The sequence below is a fragment of the Calypte anna genome, chromosome 3 (assembly GCF_003957555.1).
Source record: "Calypte anna isolate BGI_N300 chromosome 3, bCalAnn1_v1.p, whole genome shotgun sequence".
Lineage (NCBI taxonomy): Eukaryota > Metazoa > Chordata > Aves > Apodiformes > Trochilidae > Calypte > Calypte anna.
Genome location: NC_044246.1, coordinates 85,593,307 through 85,615,494, shown reverse-complemented (window position 1 = coordinate 85,615,494; position 22,188 = coordinate 85,593,307). Strand labels below are relative to the sequence as shown.

Genomic DNA, 22,188 nt, shown 5'->3' with positions numbered 1-22,188 from the left:
TCATTTGATCATAATTTACCATATTCATACTCATAGTGGCTACTGATTAAGATATTTAAGACAAATGTACTTAATTTAAAAGAAAAAAGTAATAAATAGGCAAACTAGATCCAGCAGATACTATCCCTCTGTAATCAACTCTGAAGAATAGGGGGGGAAAAGAAGACAGATTAAGCAACCAACATCCACAACAGCTATCTAATACTGTCTACATTTGTCATCACTTTTTTAACCTTCAAAAAGGATTATTTTAGTTACTTCAGAATTCTTTAATTTCACAAAAGAAAATTAGATCCTGTTTTGTCTAGAGTAAAATAAGAATAGACTTTTCCTTTGCTGTAGCTGGCTTGAAAAAATTGACTTATTATACTGAGATTATTATCAATTTACTGAAGTACAAGATATGGTAAAGAATACCATTTGGTTTTTATGTGTATAAAACCCCTCAGTCAGTAAGGATACAGGCAATAGTTCACCTTTCATTCTTAAAGAACTTTGTAAGAGATTTGAAAGATAAATGTAAAAAGCTTATAAATCATATTGACTAATGCTTACTTTGACAAACTAATTTTAAATTAATGAAATATGCTTAAAGATAAACTTATAACATGGCTCTTGATCAGAATACTCTGAGTTTGTTGGTATATTTTCCAAGGGCATCTCAGCACTTCTGCTAGTCTTATTTGTACATAAATAAAATCAGCAAAAGAGCAAATTAAAGTATGGTGTGATGGAGATGGATATGTGAGCTGTCATCAGATAAACTTGCTTTCTTACTTAAACTGGATGTCAGGAACTTCTTTCTATGAGCTCCTGAGAGAGTGAAAAATATGTGAGCTAATGAATAAATGCTTTTCTGTTGAGGTATATAGACTGCTAATGTAAAAATCATGCCACACTGACCAAAGGAAGTCAAAAAAGAAAAGCAAAAACTCCTCAGCCTTGGGACTCAAGCCATATGAGTGAGAACTTTATAGCTGCTTCAGTATACTGAGAACTTCTACTAGATGTACTGGGAAAATGCTAAATATCTGAAAAAACAAGTCTTCTTGCTGTGGTAATGTGTCAGAAATCCCTGGCCAAAATCCCAGTGAGATTGCCGTGTACTTTTCCTGTGGCAAATGGGTTTATGGAAGTTTCTAGAAGATCTGTTCTTATCCACCTCTTGCTTTTGCATAATCATTTTGATTTTATTTGCACTTAAAAACACACGCGCTTGTCTCTTTCACATTTGCTTCTACTCTTCTAAATATTTTTTTATGCAATATGATATTTTAAGAACTTGATCTGTCTAACTTTTAATGTCTCTGAATGTTGGCTTTTTTTAAGAAAATAAGTTTAACTCAGTATTTGCATTCAGTATTTGCAAAAGAGCTGCAAAGGGAAAAAAGCAAAATTATGATTAAGAAGCTCAGTTGTGTAAAGAAGACAACAGAGACATGAATAGACATCAAGCTTATGTTTAAGGTCCTGATGCAGTGCATGGGCTGTCATATTTCTGTCCAGTGTTTCTTAGCCTACAAACCTTCTTAGAAGCTGCAGATTAATTCTGCTTGCATACGGCAACTCAGATACATTTGGCACATGTCTGATTGCTCCAGTACATCACTGGGGACAGAGGAGATCCACCTTGTGTAACTGAATGATGCAGCACAGCACCCATGTGCTACCTGAATGGCTGCTGCCACCCAGAAATCCCAGAAATTACTGGAAAAAAAAGATCTTCAGGTGTCTGAGCTCTTGCAGCTGCCAGTTCTTTGTGCATTCTAGGCCTGTTAATGAAGAATTTCCATACATCTAATCTGGCAGTAAAATGCTAGTTTGGATTTTTTTTTAATTTGTAAGAGATTCTGAAAAGTTTTTTTGTAATAGTTTATGTCTGGGTGTGTATTATATTCTAGAAACATTTCAAGAAGAATGTGGCAATTGCCTTATTATTTTTTCCCAGCTATGTCGTTGTGTAATGATCCATGGCCACATATCATATATGATATTATATCACAGAAAATATGGTCAAAAGGGGCTCTGAATGTCCTTTAGCCCATTTTTCTGCTCCAGACAAGTTAACAACATTATTTTTCCATGGTATATCTAATATGTAGCCGAGTAAATTATTCTCTTATAGTATTTAAATGGAAAGCTTACATTCACTCCATATTTTTTTAAAGCATGTCCAGTAAGTAGGCTTGTATGAAATCCCCTTCAGTATACATCTTATTCCATCCTTCCCCACACTGAGAAGCAGGTGGTTTCCTCTGGCTTTTCACTGCAACATTATCCAGGGACATCTTAGTCCTGCTCAGAAATCCACAGCATGTGAGAATAGTGCAAGATAGAAACCTTCCTCTTCTGGTTTTCGATTCTCTCCTCTTCCAGGCTAGTGTTTTTTCCCTCCTGACCTCCAAAATAGTGTTGTGCTCCCTGGTTTTAATTTGGGTCTGTTTATTTTTGACCTTCATGTTTCAGAGGAAGTATCTGTTAAATTATCTGCAAAACAGAGTGGTCCAGAAAATTTGATCTCATAATATTTACATGAAGTAGCTTTGTAATGATAAATTTAGCTGGTGTTAAAAGAGAAATGGAAGCTTTTTAGTCAGGTCCAGCAGGAAAAGGTATATGACAGATGAACAAATAATTCTGTAATAATAATCAAGCGACCTGGAAACTTCTCTGTCGTTAACCATATACCAGGCACAGTAATTTTTGAATTCTGAATTTTAACAAGGTTTTGTTTTCTATGCTTACATACTTATGAAAATAAAGAAAAGATTAAAATAGATGAAGCATAAACAGAAAACAGTGATGTTTCAGAGAGGATTTGATGTCAGTGATATAATGCAGTAATGAAAACACCTAGGCAACATAAAAGCCTCTGGTGCCAAGCTGCTGTTAAAATTAGACCTTGTAGATCTTGCTTCACACACAAGTGACTTGACCTCAGGTAGTCTTTTGCTTTTATAATGTATATTTAATGTTTTGAAATTTCTTTAGGGGTAATAAACATTAAAGGAGTCAAAACCTCAGGTTTAGGATGAAAAATCTTAGAAAAACCCCTTTGGTTTATTTTAAATTTGCCAGCTGCTTCATCAAGGGGATGCTCCAAAGGAACATTTCTTTGAAAAAAAAAAAAGTTTCTTTGCAAGGAGTCTGATATTTATTTAACAAAACCCAGGATTTGTATGAACAGGATGGTGAAGTTTCCATTGTAGAAAAACATTTTATACAGCTGCTGTCTGATCATTTTTGACTGAGCCATGCAGCCCAGTCATCTGGGTCACTGGGTCGTCTTGACTTGGTTTGTTTCAAACCTAGGGAAATTTATCTTTCCTTGGGCATATTCTGACCCTTACAACCAGTTATTCTAAATGTTCCCAGTAGTGAGAAGCATTTTCTAACATTTTTCCAAAGGTAGAAATTTTACATTATGTGCATTTCTGTAATGGAGATGATGAGAATGCTTTGCAAAATGTGTTTTCACCTTTGTGGAGCTGTTCTGTGCCTGGCTCTGCAGTTCTGTCAGGCTGACCTGCCTATTTTTCATGTTCCTCACAACACAAGCAACTTCTCTGGTCTGTCACCATCAGTGTACAAACACCATTCACCAGTACAACTTCATATTAAGTTCATAATTCTTCTCGTTTTAGGGTTTCACTGAGAGTTAACCAAAGATGTGAAAGCTCATTTGAAACAAATTCTGAGTTTAGATCAGCCAGATCATAGCCCAGCTACTTGAAAGATGAAACAGCTCTTCTCTTCTGGCTTTCTCTTAGGGATGATAAACCAAAGTACACAGCTTGTGATGGTATAATAGCTCAAATAAAAGCTGAAAAGGTAGATGGATTCAGTTAAATGTCACTACAGGCACCAGACAGGTAAAGTCAATGTCCACACGGTTTCTGATACAAGTTTCCAATAAAAGTTTCTATAGCCACAATAGTAAAACTTCTTTGAGTACCCTATTTTTTGCATTATGCCTCAGTACTTGGTTTCTGAAACTTGTCCTTGCTTGAAATCCATTCAAAAGCTAATATATAGTAATATTTTTTGTGTCACTTTTCTTTATCATTGGCAGTTTTTTCCTGCACAGGAGAGACACTTCTGTAGTTTTAAGAGAATTTTAAAATTACATTAGAAAAGTTGGATTGCAATCTCTTTGGCTTTATTAGGTTATTATGGAAAGAAAATACAGTCCACTGAGTTTTTATTTCTTCATTCTCAGGGCTTAATTCTGAGTTTTCTCTAGGGGTAGAGATTTAATTCTGTTGCTGTATTCACAAAAGTGATATTAATATTGAGACTACAGGTGACTTTACCGTAGTGATTTAGTTTTTGTGGTGTTCTTCTCAGTCTTCTGAAAATTCTAATTTGACTTTTAACAGTGTGCTTACCTGTCTTACCATAATGAGGCAAATTTTATCACAGTTTCACTTGATTTTTCAGTAAAAATGTCTATAATCCTTCAGAATCAACTGTAGGCATGCACATTTTTAATGCTGTACATCCTTCAGTCAATACAAATTTCAGAGGAGCAATTTAAATGCTGACATTGTCAGAAGGATGGGCTTCAGCTCAAGTTTAAAATACTTCATCAGCATGCGTGTAATTATCTGGAGACACACTAAACACACCATTAGGTTGCTTAAAATATGGGTATCTAGTGACATTTGAAATGTCCTCGAGTTTGTAAAACATCTGTGTGGCACTGATAGGTATAATTCATGTTCCCTAGGAGACTTTCAGCCTCCTGATGTAGTAGGTGGAAGCTGAACATAATTTGAGGTACCTTATGTGACACTAGCAACACAATAACACCCAGGTGGGTAAGCTCACCATGCAAACTTTCTGATACATATTCAATTAGCCTGAAAATCAACTTGATTCACAGGAAAATATACTTCAAGGGTGGAAGTTGCCTAACTGTAAGCATCTAGTGCCATTTGAGAAACCCTAGGATATTCAGTCCATCAACATGGGACTCACACCAGGGTCCTTCCTTCAACACAAGAATGAACTATAATCTCTTGCATGTCTAGTAAAATGAAATACATATATAGTAACAGAGGAAGCATTGTTTGGGGTTTTTTTTACTTCATATATCTGGATCATGCTTGTGTTTTCTGATCTCAGTTGTATAATTTAAAGAGCTTTATTTTCTTGATTTTGAAATTGTGGATCTGCCATGTCACTCACTGACATATACAGAAGAACTCTAAATTGGAATCCGAACGGATAAAAAAAAGATCTGACCCAGGGTATATCTTTTGCTGAATCATGTTTGAATCAAGTACCAAAAGATCTTTTGATTTAAGAAAGTGATCAGAAGGAATATTTTAAACCTGTATCAAATGCCAATCATGCTCAAGAATAACAATAATCAGACATCTAGCTTGCATTTCAGATGTCTGCCTTTGGATGGTCTAGAGTCTTTAGAGTCAATAGACCCTTTTCTGTAATAGTTCTACATTGACACTGGATTTAAAAGAAGGGGAGGAGGAAAATATGCAAATGCATTAAAAATAAATGTATCAAAAGGTGTTAAACACAGAAATACTGTGCTTGGTGCTGGTAGTCCCTATCCTGTACTGGAAACTAAGGAAGTAGTTTGCATGCTACCCCTATTCTTGTGTCCTTATCTACCTTATCTACCCTGCTATCACTGAATGCTTTCAGACACAAAGGGAGGATCAACTGTGGCTGGAACATGCATATGGTGTTATGCACAAGGCAGTTAGTTTCCTAATTCTTAATTTAAAATCTAAAATTTCTTAAACGTATCTCATCCTAAAAGTACCTGTTCTTCAGGGAACCAGAGGCACCTAAACAACCTGCATGTGCCTGTGTTACAGTTCCTAAAGCTGAATCCTCCATCTCATGTTTCAAATGTGAACAGAAAAAACCAGTATTAATATGTGACTAATATGACAAAAATAGTTTAATTTGTCTGTAGTTTGGCTTGTGGTAAGAACAAAACAGTTTCTAATGAAGAGTGAAGATTACCTGAATAATTGGTGATTACTGCATTTTTTTGTGTGTAGAACAGGATGTCTTTTGGTTAGTCTCTTTTTTCTATAGTAAAAATCTATTCCTTGGCAAAGGTATTATACTTTATTGTAAGCAGAATATTCAGAACGCAACACATTATGGTTTGTATCATAATAAAATAACATGTGAGATATCATGATTTCTTGAGATGTCAAATTGCTAAATAAGTCATCCAGGAGGGTTCCCTAATCCAACAACTGTTATGAGTCTCATACCATGCAAATAACTCTGCAACTCACCAGGTAGTCTTTTCTTTGTAGGATCCATCTTTCCTTTTGTACCCAAGAAAAAGTTAAACTCTATTGTGCTGAATAAGGATATAAAGAATTCTTATTTCCTATAGATTTGACATGATGGATAATGTGGAAGTAGCCTGTTATTGTCATTTAGCTATTTTGAATCTCACAATGAGATTCATTTCTAGTAAAGCTGGAAGCAATTTCTGCCCTGGAAGACCGAAGTTCTTGGAGTGGGAATAAGGAGTATCAGTTTCTGGGAGAACAGAAATAGGTAAATTAATAAAGTTTTATGGAACCAGAGCAGGTAATGGAGGATGTTAACCACAAATGCATAGCCAAGAGCTGTTCATTCTGGGGCATTTCTGGCCTTTCAGTGAACCAAAGAAGTTGTATTCTTTGAAATAAGAAAATAGGATAATTACTGATATTAAGCAGTGCATGGCTTGAAGGATTGCTGGATCAGCTTTATACATAGGCATTAGAAGATCATTTACCTACCCCATTTTAGGGAGGTCTTTTGCAGGAGAGGCTGAGGAAATGTAGGACAGTGTTTTGAATGCCAAACAAGAAATAAATGCTCTGTCACTGAAATTGCTTAATAGGTTATATGTGCATAAAATGTAAGACAGTAAATGGGATTGGATGCTTACTTCATCACACTATTCACAGGGTTATTAAAAGATGATGGTAGCATAATTGAATATTAATCTGTGCAGTAGAGGAAAGGAAGAAGTATACTTGATGTTGAAGAGAAAGTAAATATTTCCTATAGACAACCACTGATGTACTTTTTTTCTCTGACTTCTGCAGAGAAGATACGTATGTCTAAAAATATTTTCTTCTATAAAAGTTAACTTGTGGAGAAGAAAGTGATTTGCATCTAATTTTGCAAGTTTCTAGTGGGGCTGTTTGAGATTTTCCTGGAAAGTTGATGAGACAACCGTGAGATGCTGGGTCAGCAACACACACTCATTTGTGCACAGTTGGAAGGAGGGATTTCATAGGGAGCAGTAATTGTTAGGCTGTCTATCTGCAGTGCTGTATTTGCTGTATCACCTGGAAAAGACAGGAATTCACGGAGAATAATTTCTCAAGATTAGTAAGTGCCAGACACCACATTTGTGCCTTGTCTTTTCCTGGGGTTTTTTCAGAGACAAGCAGAATAAGTGTCTGAAGAGTGGTTGAACTCCCCTCTCATCACATTCTTTAAGTATTCTAGATATATTTTTCCAGACATCTTCTCAAACACCACCCCTAAACCTTCCAGTCCTAGATGGGTGTAAGAGAGCATTTTTGACCAGTAACTATTGTGCTGACCTGCATCTAATCCAACAAGCATGGACCACAAAGTATGTTCTAATAAAACACACCATTTTTTTCAAAAAAGCATAGCACAAAGGGTAGCTTGGATGCTTGGCTCCACTAGTGCAGTAAAATTGCATCTGACATCTGTTTAATACAACTACATGGAGCTTAAAAGTGAAGGGCAAGCCTGAGGATTCAAGCTGATGGAAAACTGCTGCCAGTGCAGTGTGTGTGCTCATGTAGTTTATTAATCTTGTCAGTTGTTATTACCTTTTTATCTGGATCCTGTTAACTTAGGATTTGTATGTAACTCATGGAAAAGATCCACTTTTGTTTTCTTTGTTCAGATATGAGAAGTCTGTTGGCGTGAGTCTTCAAAGGCATTAAGTCAGTAGCATCATGGAAATTTGGCTGTGTTGTGAGCACTTGAGTAGCTATGAAAATTACACTAGGTTATTTTAACAGGCTATTGTTCCACAATCTATCTCATGTTTCTTTCTGGTTTTTTTTTGTTTGGTTTTGGGTCTTGTTAGGTTTTTGGGGTTTGTTGTTTTGTTGGTTTTTTTTTAATAACTTTCAAGTCAGCTAAAGTTTCCTCACTTTTATTCCAAAGTTCAGTAAATGCTCTTACTTATTCTGTGGGACGTTGTAATTTCAACATTGTATGCCTACTTTATGTCAAAAGCCCATGGAAACACAATCCCAAGAGCTTAGACCTTTGCATCAGGAAGAGTATCATTCTATGACACACAACTAGATTAGCTGTATTTTCTTAGAAGAAAATGAAAGAACTGAATATACTTAAGCCATAGAAAATGAAATAGGTTTGAGTCTCTATTTCTTTTATTGCTCTGATTCAGTTACACTTGATTGTGTGTATCTTTCTTTTGGGTAATTTCTTTGCTCTAGACACAAGTGTTCTACTTTCATCTAATCTTTGCATTTCCTCCCTTGATTCTGACAAGAAAAGGCAGTTATAATAACAAGTCCTAAAGCTAAGCTATGATCAGCACCCATCCATGCTTCCAGAAAGTTCTTCATTGCAGAATCTCACTGCATTCATGCTTAGTACCTTTACAATCTTCCCTTTCTGAGTCCTCTGCACTCATCTTGTTACTGTTTTAGGGGTCAAAATTATCTCTTATTATCAAAAATATTCTTAGCTTGTGCAACGTGTAAGATCATTTTCTTACCACTAGCAGTACTTGAAGAAAATCACTGCTGTTATTTGATTTTGTTGCTTTTGTGCATTATGTAAGAAACAGCTTAGTAATGATTTACTTAATTACCTTTCATGTATTTTTAAATTAGCCTCTCTTAACATTTTATGACAATAATTCATATAATTCGTTATTGCTGGCACTATCCTATATAGTATTATACCTCTAGTTTCTTTCCGTTTGTTTTCAAGGCAGTCTTAACTAGAAAATGCCCTAAAGACTTTCTGAGCTTGAAAAATGAAAAACAAAATTATTTTTTCACAGGGGCTCAATAGACATATAATGCTGTTCCCTGCACTCTGCCTCCAGCACAGCAGCATCAAGAATCTCCTTGATGGGAACTCTTCTCAAAGGTGATACTCAGGGATGGCAAGTTAAGCCAATAGTCCCTCACTCACACTGTTTTTAACTTGGATGAAAGTCTACAAGACAGAAAATACACTGAAGGAAACACAAGTTTTATGTCCTTAAATATTTTGGGGTTATAATTAGCTGTTAATGTCGTATCCAGGCACAGGACACACCATCCAAGATCACATCATCTACATCTGGAACACTTTCCAGACACACTCAAGGAACCACAGCTTAATTCCAAAAAAATCACTGTCTAAGCTCTGGTTCCTTGTCTTTCATTTAATACTTTAAAGTGCTCTTTTATCAATAGGAAGATATCTTAAGCTATACACTTCGTTTTAATCATTCTTCTCTGGAGTTGTGATCTCTTAGTTTTAGCCACTCTCACTAATACATTATATGTATGTGTGCTTGTATCACACTTTTTTACTGTGTGATATAAGTAAACACTCTCTTTAATTGTAGTCAGACCATCTTGTCTTCCATAATATCACATTTTAAATCACCTAAATATCTTTCAGGGCAAAAAAAAAACTTCTATCATGTCGCTTAGGTTAGATTTTTCAGATAGATTGTAGAAGGTGCAAAATTTGAGGTATTTGTGAAAAAATCTCACTAAATACATATTTCTATCTTTGCAGTTTAACACCCTTGGAAGGGATCCCTTAGTGTTCTAGCATTTTTGCAACCCTCACACCAGAAAGCTGGTTCTTGGTTTCAGAGTTGATTCAGCACTGTTTCCATCCAGACATTCCTTTGACTTCAGGGTTTCTCTTGCATTATTTGCTCCTGTACAAAAATACTTACTATTTCGAACACTAGAGATTTCTCAGAAGGGCCTGGAAGCTGTATTTAAAAAGCTGTATTTCCTTCTAAAAAAGCTGATTTGTAGGATGCTTTATTTATTGCTGCCTGCAATGTCATTTAAAGAGGAGAGAGGGAGACATTTGGAAGGACTTGCTGAGACACTGTCCACAGTGTCTTCCCAAGGCATTTACTTATTGAGCATCCAGGTGTTTGATATACAATCTTTTCTTCCTTTTCAATTATTTTCTATTCAGAGATTTGCAAGGACCAAATGTAGTGACAAATGACTCCTCTGTATTTTGATAATTCACTGATTTCAAGTAACCTAATTGAAATTCAGTATAAACCCTGAGCTTTGTTTATCGTGACACAACATTTCCTGAGTTCCCATTTCATTGAAATGTTTATGCTTTTTTTATAGCATTTTTTAAAGAAATTCTTTTATTATTATTTTGAACCTAAATTTCCTTAAGTCTTTCAAGAATTTCTTTGTTGGGATGGTGGTCAAGTTAAACCAACTATTATTCTGTAACCAAGTCTTTGAGAAATTTATTTTGGATATTGTATTGCAAATTGTATTCTTACACCTGAAAAATCTCTGATGAAGTCAGCAGATCTGTGGATGCTTGTAAGCTGGTTTCTATGCAGTCAGCCTGGGTAATGGTAGTAGTGTAATTGTGCCAGCCTAGAGCACAAGTATGAAATACTCTGCCTGTCTGGAAGGCTGGGTGAGTAATGAGGCAGCCAGCCTGAGCTAACCTCTCTGCTTTTTTGGCTGCACTTCATCAGAACTTGAGCTAGCTTGTATAAAGCTGACCTTGGCAGGCTGACTGTGGTCTCACTGTGTCTTCACACCTTTTAGTGCAGTAAATGCCCAACTTCGCCATGGCTGATTGCAATGAACATGCTTCTCAAGCACCAGATTTGTTTAAAAAAAAAAAAAAAAAAAGAGCTGACTCCCTTTCAGGAAATACTGATCTTATTAATGTCAGCAGTGTCAACAGCAAAACTCTTATTCATTCCAAAGGATGGGATGTCACCCTACAAGTGTGGCACTTGTGTTTCTGCATGTCTTAGCAAGTGTAATGCATCTAGGAAAACTTCACATTGACCCTCTCTGCACCACAATTGAGGTCAGGAAGGGAGCTGCTCATGTTAAACCTCTTTTCCTTACTAAACCAATGGCACTGAAAAACAAAACAAAACATTTCAACGAGCCTAAAATGGTTGGTTGGTGACACTTTTAAGATGAGAAACACAAACAAAAAATAGGGTATTTCTGCCTGACAAAGTAAAACCATATTGATTAGGGTATTTTCACAGTTAAATGTTAAGAACTCAGTACAAACCATGCTATGCATCTCTGTTACTGAAAACAGGGCAATTGCTTCAGGCAAAAGTGAACACATCCAGTTGTTGATTAGTTACAATACCAGAACTAATGGCTTGTTTATCCAAATGTTACAAATTCTCTGGTTTTCAGTTTTCCTTTTGCGGTAGCTGTCGCCTCTGCTCCATAAATGTGGTTACCAAAATGTGGTAACTATATAGATGAGGGAGAGAGCCTTTGGTGATACTGATAAAAATATGCAAACAACTTCAGCTAAACATAGCTTTACCATGGTTTTGTTATATAAATGTCAACTCGAAATTAAATGTTATGGAAACATTTATTTTATCTTTATAGACTCTACCAGCTGCACACATACAGTTCTCCCAAGTACAGTTTACATTTTGATGTTGTTTAAATCTATCGCATACATTCAACATGCACAGAAGAATTTTTTTTAAAGTGAGCTACTTGCATTTCTGCAGGAACTACCTGGGCTCCAGCTTCAGCCTGCTCACATGCAAGACAAGTTTGTGCTGACTCCAGGGAGAGCAGGAGTAGCAGCAGTTTGATTTTTCCACAAACTAATGAGCTGTAATCTTCTTATGCAGGGCTCACACTGTAGCATTATTTTACAAAATGTGGGCAACTTTCACAGTGTATTAGCCAATTAGACATTTGTCTTTGAATATTTTGTAATGCCATTGCAAAGATTGCATTTTAGCCCTTACTTTTCTCCATATATCTGATTGCATAGTAACAGGAATAATAATAATAATAAAAAAGGTAGTTTTAACATACTGTCTCGGTCAGCTCCTCTTATCAGGCAGGTTAAAAATATAGTTTAAAACAGTAGTGTCCCTTTGCATAATAACAATATGTCATTTTCCCTGTGGTGCAAAGTGTAAATATTAGGCACTACACGTACACTTACAGCATTGGACTAACTCAGCCTCACAACATAAGCTGTCTCCAGTCAACAAATCTCATACTGGAGCTATAAAAGCAGGCAGACAGAGATTGTTCCAGACACTGTGAGTCATGAAATATAGACACCAGCATTCATTAGCACTGTCAGCCTGCTTGGCCTGACATAGGCTGGGTTCAGTGATCATTGGATTAGAATTTGGAAATCAGAGCTCTCTCCTGTCCGTATTGTCCTGAGAAACATTAATTCTGTACCCCCGGATAATGAAAATTTATAAATTCAATGTGCAAAAACACCAGATGAACAGGAATGGAGATTAACTGCCTCTCAGAATGCCACACAGGTGGCATCAGGACAGTTATTAAATAGCAAAGTACATCCAGGTCCACAGCCTGAGGTTTGGGTAGCCCTGGAGCCCCAGGCTGCTCATCAGGATCTGGCCTGCCACCTCCACAGGGGAAGATCACTGCTGGGAGGGCTGGTTAACCTCTGGTCTGGTCCTCTGGTATCATCCAGACATGGATGCCAAAGCACTTGTCACAAGGCAGAATGGGCAACCCAGAGAGATTCATATTGCACCCACTTGATTTCTAAACTTCTCAGAGAGAAGCTTGGGTGTGTCTGGATGCAATTCTAGTCCAAGAGCTGTGGTCATGAGGGCTGGTCCCACACAGCACTTTATTCATCGCATTTTCTTCCATGACAGAGCACACTTGCGTGGAATTTCACTACTAAGTTTATATTTCTTTTCAATTCTGAAAACTTAAAAAATAAGACATTTGATACTTTAAAAAAATGCTGTGTTGCTTTGTTTAGCTGTTAGCTGATGCACATTCAGTGAGCCAAAGGCTTCTTGAGGCCATAGACAATAGGCTGTGATAAGAGAGCAAAACTGAAAAACTGGGAGCAAATCAAAATTGTCATTTTACTTTCAGCCTCTGTGACTTTTCTGTCTAAAGAAATTCTGTTGTTCTGTTGTTTTGTGGGTTGTTTTTTTTCCTTCTCTTGCAAAATAGAATTTTCCAGAAGCAGCTTTGATAATACTATCATGTCATCAGCAAGATGATTAGAAGTGAAACTCAGACATAAGTCCTTCGTTGACAGAAACTGAGTGGGAGGGTTTGGAGCTTTTTGCTTTTGTCCATGAATCAAAATTGACCAAATGCTTATTGGTTCCTCTCCTCTTTCCTCTGAGACAAGAGCTGTGACAACACCTTTGGACAGGCTGCTATACACATGCAAGACAGACATCTTGCAAGTAACAAGAAACTTTTCTTAGCCTGTATTCTACTTCTTGTTACTTAGTGGAGATCAGATGGGTCAGTCTGGATTTAGGAAAAGTGCTTCCTGTGGAGCAAGTTGTCAGGAATTCAGAAGGTATTTTGTCTTTTCTTTGCAGCCAGGCCATGGTCTGCCCACTGCAATCATGTGGCCATTCCTGGATGGGGCTTGGAGCTGCAGGGCCAATGGCCAGGCTGTACTCTTCCCTGCTCCTGAAGTCATGGAAAAGTTTGGTCTCCTGAAGTGCTGCTAGTACTGTTCAGAAGCCCAGCTAAGTGACCTCATGGTCACACCCAACCATAAGCTCTAAGAAATACGTGGATTTTCCTTTTTTTTTTTTAAGGTAATTCTCTGTGTTTACCTACTCCCTTACAAAAGCATTACAGCCACTGCTGGATGTGTGTGTGTTACAGCACACTGGCTGAAGTGGCCCTTTTTTCTTCTGAACAGACCCTTTGGTTATAGAATGGTTTAGGTTGGAAGGGACCTTGAAGAAGATCATCTGGTTCCAATCCCCTGCCATGAGCAACCAACCTCCCATTAGACCAGGTTGCTCAAAGCCCCATCCAAAGGGGGGGCCTCACACCTCTTTCAGTTTTTAAGGCTTTGACCTTCTAAACATTCCCTTTCCTAATTATCCAAAAAAGCAGAAAGACATCACACAGCCTGCTAAAGATGTGATAAATACATTTCCAAGTGGAAGTGTTGTACTACTGCTCTTCTGAATCTGTGCCTGGGCATTTCATTACTGGCTTGAGCCTCAAAAGTGCTCCACAGGCAAGCTGAGACTCCCCAAGTGTTTCTGCTCCTCAAAACAGCTGCCCAGGGTTTCTGTATTTGAAAATACCAGGTAATAGTTGGAAAATCCTGCAGTTCTGGGCAAGTGATAATAATCTATACAATCAAGATACCATTTGCATGCATTCTGTTTGGGTTTTTTTATCTCAGTGGACAAGGCTTTAGTAGCTTTTTTTGCCTTTTCAGTAATATAAAATAAAACAAAACCCTCTGACAAGCTAAGAGAAGTTTGAACAAATAAATTGTTAGATATTAAATAAACCTTTGGTCTATCATTACAGTAAAAACAACGTTTTAGCTTTCTTCTCAGATGGACTGCAGGAAAAATAGCAGGAAAAAATAAAAGGAGAGTGGCAAAACTAGCAATCTGGATAAGGAAAATACTACAGAGAAATTCAAGGCTAGTTTGGCTTGAGAGAACTTGATATCTGACCACAGTGTTTCTAAGTGAGGTTTATAGATCTTCTACCAAAAAGTACAAACCAAGTGAGGCTGTTGGGGTGAAGAGGTGATACCTATAGGAAATTAGGACCTGGAGGAGGATACAGATCATCCCATCATTCCAGCCCACCAAGCCCACTCATTCTTGATCTAGTAGACTGAGTGATGCAGTCTGGTGATATGGAAAAATAAAAATAAAAAAAAAATCTTAGGTCATTATACTTTAAAGAGTATGCTCGGTGTTTCTTACGTAGGAATTGCAATTTGATAGTAAGGAAAAAAATGTAACTCTGTGGGTAGCCAGGGTGCTGCAGCAGGCTGCCCAGAGAGGCAGATATTCACCCCTTGACTGGACATGGCTCTGAGCAAGCTGATGTAGCTGAACTTGCTTTCAGCAGGGGACTGGACAGGATGTCTGCTGGAGGTTCCTACCAGCGAACAAGAGATTGTGATCTTTATGAGTTCCCTTTGTAAAAGAAGCCAGTGAAACTTTTGGTTTTCAAGAGAGTAATACAATAATTTTATGACATAGGTCCCTGGTTATTTCTTTGACTGTGATTGTCTGAGCTCAGGCATCCTGCAAAACTGTTTATTTAATACAATTATATAGGAAGGCTTGACTAAATGATCTTGTTAAGTTGAAAAGAGTTTCTGTTGCTTTGATATATTGGTTTACTGGGTTACTTTGTCATCTGTGTGCTTTCATATGGCTGGATGGATACCATAACAGGATTTTTGCAGTTAAATTAAGATATCTAGACCCGCTCAGCCTTTATTCTTTAAATCTACGTAAATAATTATTCATACCAGATCACAAAATATATTGAAAGAAAAAGGTTCAGCTAGCAGAACTTGTTTTTTACAGACAAATATATACCAAATTTTTGGCTCACCCTGAACCCACTCTTCCACTTGTTCAGTTTCCTGAGTAATTAGGAGACAGGCAGACATGAATCTCTGCTGGAAGGAGAAAAACAACACTTTCACTACAAGGACATGCAGTCAGCTGGTGTATCTCAGCTAGGAATGATTTCTGGCTGTGTGAGCACTCTGTGTCCCATACACAGCTTAAGCCACTCCTGACCTAGGGAGGACAAATTCTAAACTCTCACAAGCTTCTCATATATGCTTGGCTTAACATATAAAAGGCAGTCAAGCATTTTAGACTCCCAGGAACTTAGAGTTTGCAAATGCTCTGTAGGCACTCTGTCCTGTTCTGATTTTTGGTGTGACTGTCTATGAACTGTGGGAGACCAAAATATCTGTATCTCTGCTCCACATTGTTAATATAGGGGAAAAACTTGGTGGAGCTGACAGAGTACACTGAAGGCTGGTGGTTGGAGTCATAGAGGTAGAGCAGAGAGATGGTCCCGTGGCACTTGCACAGTCAGGAATCATTCTTAGTTGAAATACACCAACTAACTGCACCTCTTTGTAGTGTGAATGGTGTCCCTCTACTGCCAGCTGGGTTGCATGTTTGCCTGTTCCCTAACTGTGGGACATTGCAGTCCTGTTCACTGGGATCTTCCATACAACCACTGAAGGATAGGACTTTGTATACTGAAGCTGCAGAAAAGTGACTTTAACTGAGTGGCTAATGAAGGGATCTCCATGGCTGCTTCTCCAGCCTTGAGGCATACAATCATTGGGAGTATGTGCTCATGATCATCTCTGATCAAACTACCCACATAGATCATGGAATCATAGAATTGTTTGGGTTGGAAGGGCTCTTTATAAACCATCGAGTCCAACCCCTCTGCTGTGGGCAGGGACATCTTCCAGTGGATCAGATTGCTCAAATCCCCACCCAACCTGGCCTTGAACACTCAAGTGAGTTCTTACAGGATCACCTGTGAAAGGAATTTGCTCTGCTAAAGTAAAACTCATACGAAGTTATTATTCTGCCTGTAATGTGTCTTAAAAATGCAAGCTTGTTTCACACTAATTTCTGAGGGGGTTGATTTTGGCAAAGAGTGCAAGCCACTGTAAGATAAAATGTTGGAAAGTAAAAGCACCTTCATGTGTTGTTTCAAACAGACAAGCAGCAGCTTTAATGTGTTTAAGAAGCTCAAAGGGCAGTTTTTTCCCCATATGGAAAATTAAGCGATCGCTTTGTGTATTTAACACTCTGCACAAGCATAATAGTTGTTCCAGAACCTTTGCAAGTGAGCATTTAATAAAAGAAGTCATTATCAAAACAGAAATATTATTGTTGCTAAAGCAATGTATAAGCATAGCACTGGCACACAGAAGCCAGACGGGTGAGCAGCAGCGACTTCCTCACAAACATCCCAGGAGAGGTGGGTCCTGCTCTGTGCACACAAGATGCCACTGCTGGTCTCTTTAGCACCACTAAATTGTCCCGACTTCAGAATACTTTGATGCCCAGAGGAAATTATATAGCCCTCTTTCCAATTGCAGTGATAATGAGATAAAAGGCCCTGAAAATAGAGGAAAATGAGTCACAATGCTGGTTGTTGACTGGAGGGACTCAGGCAGAATAAAGCCTCATTTTTTAGAAGACATTTTTACGTCTTGCTTTCGGTGACTGTGAGAGCTGTTCTGTTCTCAACGCAGCATGTGATATAAGCCACAAGCTGTGTGTTGCACTCACCTCAGCAAGGCCCAGGGGTTGGCAAAGTGCAAATCTGCTCTTTGCTTTTAAACATTTAGAATTCTAAAGTCTACTAGGAAATAGGTGAACACCCCACTCCCCCATCCCATATTTCAGACTTTGTGCTGCTTTTATGTTGATACCATAGGGATGAGCAGAGAACCCCATGGAGAGAGGATGTAAGCATTGACATAAATCCATTAAACCCAGGAACTTCTCCTTGTCATTTGAACTCTTCAAGGTGGAATTCTTCTTTTTCCAACCTGACATGCTTCTGCCATCAGGTCCAGCTCTGTTAGTACTGCTGCCTAACAACAAGAAAGGGCACTTCAGATTCCAGCAAGCACACAACTTATTTAGATTAAGGAAGACAAGAATGATGGTGTGGTATAAAATGGAACACCCTCAAGCTTAAGTGCAGTGATTGATTTTTAGAAGTAAGTTTAATACTAACAATGTATTATGTTGGGAATACGATGTGTTCCATTTCCTTCCTTGTTTACTACTGGGAAAAAACTATAGGAAATTAACAGAATTTTCTCTGCAGTGGTGATATTTATGATTCAGCTCATAATTCCCAACACAAGCCATACTTCCACTGATGTCAACTGTAAGGTTTCAGTAAAGACCAAAACCCAGCTCTTAGCTAAAGGAGTAAATTAAATTAGAGAAAGAGATCTTGGTATAATGAGATCTTGGTATAATGAAGAAATTTTTAAAAATGTCTTTTCTTTATGCCATTAGGAGATTATTCCGAGAAGTTTAATGAGCCCTGGCATTTGTGGCTGCTTAGATTTCTGTGGTAGCTGGGAAGGGTTTGGGCATTATAAGGTGGCCCAGGCTTTTAAATACTGTTGCTATGCTTAACATTTCTTGAAATTAGATCATGAATATATATGATTTTGTTCACGACAGCTTATTCTTTCTTGCTCATTTTCCTAAATGGAGTGTTTTAAAGATATTATTCCGTATTTCATTATATTTAAAGGTATTAAATTGTTTTTGTGTTCATCAACCTACTGAATGAAGGCATCATAAGTAAGGATATAAACTGGTATTTGTAATTTTTAGTCCTTTTGTACCTTTCCTCCTACAGCCATCATAGGTAGATCTAGTACAATCCACATAAATTACATTCAGGAACCATAACATTTCCACTTAGAATACCTTTTTCTAATGAAAAGAAAAAAACCAAAACAACAACAAAAAGTGCAGTTTGTTGTCATATCCAGTATTCTGGTAACATGTGAGACTTAATAGTATTTAGTGACAGCAAAGAAACTGGAATCCCTGTGGAAGGCCAGTATCCCGTAGATTTTTCATCTATATCATGAAAGAGAAGGTTGCTGCCATAATAATTGTGTTATTGTGCTTTGAAATCTATATTGGAGGATTTGTGGATAGTACTTTGTTCATATGGAATAATAAAAAATTTTAGAGGTAGCCAGGGGTTATTAAGAGGCTTTCTTGAGTGATGTGATTTTACTCATGTATTGCAGCAGTATATTTGCATTACTATATTTGAGTGGTCCTTTTCCCTGAAGAACTCCTTTAATTCTCTATTACTGGCCACATACTGCTGAAAAACAAATCTAAAACCAAAGCAAAATCCAGTAGATAATGTACTGCTGGAGAAAAGTAGGATAAGTATGGAGATAAGTTTATGTTCCAAAGCTCTTCAATAGAGTGGGATATTTTAGGTTAAAATGCACAGCTGATCAGTGGGTGCAGCTTGCAGTATTAACCTGCCATAGTCATGTTGGGCTGGTTGTCAATTCCAAACCTTGCTATTAGTTAAATCCCAATTATTTTATTAAGATACGCCAAGCAGACTCCTTCATTTGAATTATTAAATTTTCAGTAGACTTTGCCTTCATCCTTACCTTCAATTGAGACATAAAACAACATTGAAATATCCTCATTGATCATAAATTACAGCCATGACTTAAATGTTGAGTCTGGACTTAAGTCTAATAGTGGTTTTTAGACACAATAACTTCAGTTCCAGAAGTGTCATTGTAGAAGATGTACCAGCATGTCCAGAGAAAACTTTATTTGAATTACATGCTAACTCCCATACCATACCCAGGAATTGTTTAGGGAATTGTTATGTTTACCCAGGCCAAAAGGATGCTGGTGGCAGTCCTCACTATTTAATGGCATAGACCACCAGGAGCCATCGAGAGTAACATTGCCATTCCTTAGCACAATCTGATTTACTAGGGGTAGAGCTGAGTCTCACTGAGTGGATGAACTCCAGAAGCTAAGTTAGACAGGCTTTTTTTCCCAACCCAGTATGGTTTCTACTTAAGTTTTAGCTTCCAGTGGCAATGTTGGCCACTGATGGGTGATTAGATAGTGAAGGTGAGCGATGTCTGGCTCCATTACCATCAATCCTGCCTTACCTTCTGCAGAGCCAGAACAAAGGAGAGACTCTTACAGCATAAAAACTACCCAGCAGTTCTACAGTTCTGTTCCTTTGATTTTGCTCTCTTACCTCAAAAAAAACAAACAAACAACCAAAAACCAAACAACCCCACCAAAATCTTGGTAGTGGCAGTGTCTCTGTTTTAAAATCTGAAAACCTGAAAAGCTGATTTTGAAGTAGGTTATGCTGATGATTTCCAGAACACATTTCTTTCTTACATATCTGCATTTCTTAAATTAAGGATTATTTTACTGGCTAGCAAGAGATCTGAGTACAGTGTGTTAGCAAACAAGTCTACAGAAAAAAGGTTGAGTGTTTGCCTTTGCCCTAGATTGTGGAGAATGTTGGAATAAATTGACTGCAATGGAAATACGGTTTTACAGAAGAGATTATACAGTGGTTTTAATTTCTTCAGCTTCATACTGTAATTCTTTTAATTTTTCATTTCATTATAGTGAAGTTTTTATCTTAATTTGCTGTATGTTCTAAAAGAAGATCTAAATGCTGCAGTAAGTGCATAGTGGTAAATGCAACATACTTTCTATTCATACTTTAAGTTAATTTTCTTGGGAAATGACAGTGGTGAAGCAAAGGTTGCTAGTTTGGTTTTGTTTTCTTGTCTTTTAAGCTGATGTGCTTGCTCAAGGCAGAATGATGCCTGCTTTATAGATCCCTGGAGAATTTTACCTTGATGGGGTTTCTTTTGTTTAGAGTGGAATGTATTATCAGATGTACATTTAATGACACTTTGTTTTGGTGTCTCAAAGGTATCTGAGCTATTTCATTTGCTTGGTTTTGATTACGTCTCCTGTTATAGCCTTTTCATTCCTTTGTCAATATAAGCCAGATACAATCAACTTAGCAGACACTTCTAAAAATAGGACTCCTTAAAAATATGAGAGAAAAAGTAAATTTAGGTTGACAACACCTTTTTTGACATGCAAACTCTAACTCTTTCATACTTGATGAAGTGTTCTAGTGTTCGAAGTAATTTTTAGAATGAATAAACATCCTGTCAGGGATAAAAAATAAAATATTGTTTAAACAAAATCTATTCATTAGAGCCTACCAAATCTCACCTTTTGATATCAGTTGCTGCAAAAGGAAGTTCATTTCTTAAAAAGAATTCAGACATGAAATTCAGTTCGAATAGGCATATTTCTGAAAAATGTAACAATTAATCCAAAGAAAAAATATATTAAAAGGTTACATTGCCACAAATTTATTTGTTTATCTCAAAATATGTTTTTAAAGTTTAGTGTCCAATTTTTTTTCACAGTTTAGGTCTTTATGTCTACCTCTCCACAGATAGGGCTGTGGTGTTGTTTCAGTGTAGCTTGGCATCAAACCCTTAATGTGCTGCACTGTTCCTCTTGAAGAAAAGGCTGAAGTGCAAGTCATTTTAAAGAAATCCTAAAGAAGAAATTTATGAGATTTTTCTATGGAAAAGCACTTATTCTCCAAGCAGCTTTTGTCAAACATTTTTAACAAATTGTAATAACCTTTGTCATATCTCATTTTCTTGCATAAACAAGTCACATTGAAACTATAAATGATGGAAAATTTAATCCACATGGCTTGCACTATCAAAACTGCTAAACTGTATTCTTTTCCACCGTGTCAGCAGTGCGTTATCTGTTTTATAGAAATGTCAAAAAGATTGCTTTTTAAGGGAGATACACAGGATCTGCCTAAATGTCCTCCTCACGCCTGCTCGAGCCAACATTTTCACTTTCAGTTCATCCTGAAGCGAGGAAAATGCTCTGGCATTTGTCTTTCCATATCCTATTGAAGAGAATATTCCCACCCAGCTCCATGAAGTGTCTGCTCAGAGATACTGGGACACACTCTGAGGCTGAGGGGAGCTGCCAGGGTTCTGCTGCCTCCCTGCCTTGAGATGCACGTCTGCTCTGGGACACAATGCAAGTAAACCAGTTCTCAGGCCAGCAAGTTTCTTCTCTCTGGGAATGTTGTCCCTTCCAAATTGTGAGTAGAGCTGAGAACAGCCTCTGTTCCCTGTCAGCTCCATGGCACACTGAAGTCTCCCTTTCTCACAGACCAATAGGGCTGAGTGTGCTAACAGCATCTAACCAAGGCAGGGAACTCATGTAGGACAACCTTCTTATCAAATATCTGCTTCTGGGCTTTTTGTGAGAACTGTGCACCAAAACTAATAGTCCAAGTGGAAGTATAACAGTGCCATGAATGACTGTCTCTTTTCTTCCTTTCTTTATAGGGTTTTTACTGGATATTGTATCCATTTATCTAAACCTGTGATGGATGTATTTGTGCAATGCATCCAGTATAATCTTCAGCGTGTTTATTTATCTAATGCCTCACACAGATTTTAAGCATTCAGGAATTTAAAAATCATTTAAAGGTGATACTTGGGTACTCAGTA

General features: G+C 37.4%; 1 protein-coding gene across 2 annotated transcripts in view; it reads left to right on the top strand.

Annotated features, from left to right (window-relative positions):
- Positions 1-22,188, top strand: part of KCNQ5 (potassium voltage-gated channel subfamily Q member 5) — a 273,623-nt gene that overhangs the window by 163,057 nt on the left and 88,378 nt on the right. The window lies entirely within an intron of this gene.